We start from the raw sequence: 5,000 nt of genomic DNA, 5'->3' as shown, positions 1-5,000 counted from the left end.
CTAGGGAGGGGTTAGGTTGGATATATACCCTGCAGGGCTAATGGAAGTAGCATCATTCCTCCATGTGGCAGAAACATCAGTTGTGAGTACCAACTAAACAAATTCTGTATGTAAACATATCCACACATCCTCGCTTTCTCCATCATTTCATCCAGAGTGATCATCTTGCTTTGATCATCTTCCCCTTCCTGCCCTCCTCCTCATCTTGGCAAAGTCTTTTTGATACTCATAACTTCAGTCTTCTTCTCCTGCTCTCTTCCTCTCAGCGGTTTGAAAAAGGAGAACTTGATTTCTCCCACTCACTCACACTCTCTCATTCCCTGCACCCTCCCTTTTTTTTTTATCTGTCTCCCTACCCAGTCAGGTTTAATCCTGTTAGTCACGGTAGATATATGGGGTCCTGCTCACTCTGTTTGACTCTCTTCCAGAGAGACATTCCCCAGAGAGACCCTATGGATTCAGTTGCACACAAACACACACAGACAGCGCTCCTACGCACACACTTCTGCAGGGAAACATACGTTTACATACTTTTTATATACCCACTCTCACAATAGCTAGATAAAAATACGTTCAAAATGAGGATTTTATGAACTGCTGCAGAACTTGTGGCTCCATTTCAAATAAATTATACCGCATAGAACTGCTGTATATTTTGCCTTTAAACAAAATCCCCAAGTTCTTTTGCTTATATCTTTGATGCATGAAATGAAACACTTTCCCAGAAACCATCAGTATGACCACAATCTCACATACTTATGAAAATGTACATCCATTTCCATCTCTATTTCCTTTTGATCTTTTTCTTTTCCAAATTGTCCCTGGACGATGCTTTTCCACCTTATCCCACAAAGTTCACATAAAGTTTCTTTATATCCAAAACATTTGCCTAATAGTCCAGCAGTAGCTGTTTTCATGTCAGCCAACCAAAATGTTAATACTGCTCCCTGAGATTACTCTCTGCACCACATCATTGAACCCAGATCTTTCGTCTCTGTAAATGTTTGCTATGTGATGTATCACCGGGAGGATATTCAGCACATGGATTTCAGTTCCTGTAATTAACATACAAGTGAAAGGATTATGGTTGTAGTTCTTTCAACCAGCAGACTTTTTACATTGTGATATCTGTTATCTGTGAAACACTACCAGCTCCAAAGGTTAAGTTAAGCAGAGGATACTGACCTCTCATTGAATTCCACTAACTGTAAAATACTTTTGTATGATTTTATGTATCGCACACTCAGTTATAGAAGGAATAATGTTCACGTTCATGTTTCACGTGTCTAAAATGCTCATTCCTCTTTCATTATACTCCTTTTTCTGACTTTTTTGTGTATTTATTTCTAAACATCTGTCTTTCCATCCTAAATATGTTTCACGTTTGCTGTAAGGGGCAGTTGGTCCTACAAAGGAGGAGTTTGTGTGTGTGTGTGTGTGTGTATGTGTGTGTGTGTGTGTGTGTGTGTGTGCGCGCGTGCGTGCCTGCGTGTGCGCACGCGCGTGTGTGTGTTTATGCACATGGGCCCCAGCCTGATTGAGGCCTTCTCTGTGGGCCCCCCTCTCATTTTAATTAGACAGCAGATGCACTACCCCTGCCCCGTCTGCCGTCCCCTTTTGTATGTGAATGAGAGAGTGTGTGTGTGTGTGTGTGTGTGTGTGTGTGTGTGTGTGTGTGTGTGTGTGTGTGTGTGTGTGTGTGTGTGTGTGTAATTGTGTAATTGTGTTTGTCTTGTTTCCACCCCGTGCCCTCACCATGTGCCAGTTTTAAACCGTATAGCTCACACAGGACTGTTGAAAAGGAAAAGGGATGACATTGACACAGATTTGTTCAAATAGGTTAAACTGAAAATTCTGTCATAATGTTGAATCAAACAGAATAACTGATACAACAGCATAGTTTTGTTAGGATATATATATATTTTTAAATCAACCTGCTTCATACTGACCTAGAATACAGAAGAGCTTGTTCATTATTATTGTATAAAATTCTTTAAGAAAATCTTCAAGTACAAAAAAAAGAAATCAGTTGCTGCGGGCTTCAACAAATGTGTGTTTGTGTGTGTGTGTTTGAGAGAGAGAAGGAGGGAGACAGACCAGTCTGTGTATAAATATAGACAGTGAAAGCGCTTCAGTGATTTTTAGCAGTTGCTTCCTATTGCATCAGTTGACAGTCAACAGATGGAGTCAGCTAAAAGCAACTAATAACTTTGGTGATAAAAGTGTTAGTGACATGGACACACATGCATGAACACAAATGAGACATTTACTGGAAGCTAAAAAAAACAACTTTAAGGGAAATAACATAATCCATTCCACATATCGTGTGTATGTGTGACTGTCTGTTTGACATACTCTGTCAAGAACATATCAGTGGGAACATTTTGAAATGAAAATAATTCTAGAAGATGCTTGACAAAAATATCAAACATCCACTTGACAACATAAATACCCTCATCAACATTTTGAGAATATGACCAGTAGACATTATGCTCTTGACCTTGACCCAAATCCTTATCTTTTTCTCTATCTATGTGTTTTTATGCGGATATTTTTAAACAACATTTAATGATTTAATGCATTGATGCTACTGTGGAGCCAGCTTAGTGTGTGCAACACTTGAGTCCAAGCCAAATGTCCCTGAAGGGACAATAAAGTGTAACGTATCACATTGTAGCCTAACGTATCGTATCACATTGTATTGAACCATATGGTATTGTAAGTAGTGATGAATGTCAGATAGACCAGTTGAAATAAACTACAAGCTTTCTGTTTATATTTCAGAGCAGTGGTTCTCAACTGGTCTAGCCTCAGGACTCTCCACCAACTCCTTATTGAGAAGTAGTGACCCACATTTCTGATATTTTTCAACCTACAGTATCAGATTTATTTAATTAAAAAAGTTTGCAGTTTGAACCTCAGATAGAACAAAGCAAAAAGTGTTTTTTTCCCGGCACACATTTGTGACCTGAAAATGGCCCCATGAATCACTTTTGGGTCCTCACCCACCAGTTAAGAACCAGTGCTTTAGAGGGTTACAAAAACAAAGAAAATTGAGATTTGTGATGTCCCCACGTTGTTTTACATTCTGATAAAATAATCTAAAGTTCTGGCCATGCTGCTTGAACCACCACGAACAACATACTGTCTCTGACAGGCTCTATTACTAGGGTCATACAGCTTAACATTTTTTCTTCCATCTAAGTCTAGGCTCTGGATCAGGCTTCTGGGCCAAGTTGTTCCAAAGTTATCTCATCGGATCAGATTGGATCAACTCTTGAAATTGGGTTGATAAAAAGAATGTAAGGATTATGTAATCCAGTCCTGCAAGGAAAAAAGTGGATCCCAAATCTGAATCATTCTTATCCAGATTAAGGGTCTCTCTCCATTAATGCCATTTTTTGCACTGGCAGCACCTATTTTTTTATACAAACCAATACAGCTTAGCATTTCAGCACTAAGCATCCTAAGCACAAAAATGCCTTTAGCATCAGCTTTTTCTTAACGCTGCACTCACAGCGCTCTAAATTGAAAGTAGTTCAGCTTTTGAACACCAATGTAACTAATCGCTGGTGTAATTATTATCTCAGACCTAAAAAACATCATATTAGCATCTTAAAAATACAGTTCGAGTCAAAAGAAAGAGGACACAGAGAAACTTGTTTATGCCTTCATACTTAGCAGGCAAGATTTTTGTAACTGTGTTTTCACGGGCCTGACAAAAAAAAAAAACATCAGACAGCTGCAGCTCATCCAGAATGCTACTGCCAGAGTCCTCACCAACAATGAGAAAGTAGAGCACATATACCAGTCCTCAGATATCTATACCTCCTGTAAGCCAAAGGATAGATTTTAAAATCCTACTCTGAGTATAGGCAGCACTAAATTCACGTCAGCCCTGCTAGTTTGTTAAGAGGCATCCAGACCCCTCAGGTCGTCTGTGTGTGCTCAATGTTCCCAGAATCAGAACCAAGCAGGTTCTCTCTGATAGATAGATACAGATAGTACAAGCATCTATAGTCTTGTACCAATCACAGGGGACATACGTTACCAACCCCCAAACTTGCTCGAAGTTAATTCTCCTGATTATGTCCTGCTGCATTCTCACTTTAACACACTCGGACTTTCCACAGAAAAAGAAGGAGTGGCCGTAGAAACTCTGGATGAAGTCTGAGTGAAACATTGGCGCTGTCTGGGCTTCACACAGAGCTCCTCCTGGAAAATATTGTTGAGGTTTCTCAGTAGTTTTTTTGAAAGTGTGAGAAGGACCTTTATGTCTGGTTTGTGTAACAGTAATTGGGCCTGGATTACCTGTTAGGGTGTTTACTATTCAAGTTTTTAATCTGCTGAGTGGCTAGCAGGATGATCAGGCCTTCCCAATTATTTTTGATATTTTGTTTTAATATCTGGATGATTTTATATCAACTTTTCCAGCCCAGAACAAGAGCAAATAAGAGAGTGAAGTCTACAAGGAGAAAGAACCGCTGATTGAGGCTTTCATAGCGATGGTAACCAGGATCTTGCAGGCTAACGCTAGCAGACCTACTTCTATTCTTGGACATACAAACCATTAAAAACTCAAGTTATTGCTGAAGGAACATTGGGGAAGATAATCCTAAACATATCATGAATCGATTGATGAGCAGTTTATTTTCCAAATCTTGTAATCATGTTATATATATGATCTTTGGTCTTTACTGTGTGTGTGTGGTGAGACCCTATTTCAGCATTCCTTGGTTAAAATTCATATAGTCGAAGCATTTCTAGGGGTGAACGATTTTAATTGCCTTTGGTTGACGTTGTGTTTTTGTCACTTTCCGAAGTGAAGATGGTAAGTGTCTCTTGATTAACGAGGGACCATTTCCCTGTGAATGTGATTGAAAACATTCATGCCACAGCCAACCCAAATGCTTTTAATGGAGCTTCTTGGTCAACAAAAATTACTTTTTTCGTGAAGCTCAGGGTGAAACAGCTCCCTCAAGGCTCTCACTCTTTGCCTC

The sequence above is a fragment of the Labrus bergylta genome, chromosome 8, assembly GCF_963930695.1.
Source record: "Labrus bergylta chromosome 8, fLabBer1.1, whole genome shotgun sequence".
Classification (NCBI taxonomy): domain Eukaryota; kingdom Metazoa; phylum Chordata; class Actinopteri; order Labriformes; family Labridae; genus Labrus; species Labrus bergylta.
Note: the sequence above shows the minus strand (reverse complement) of the source record.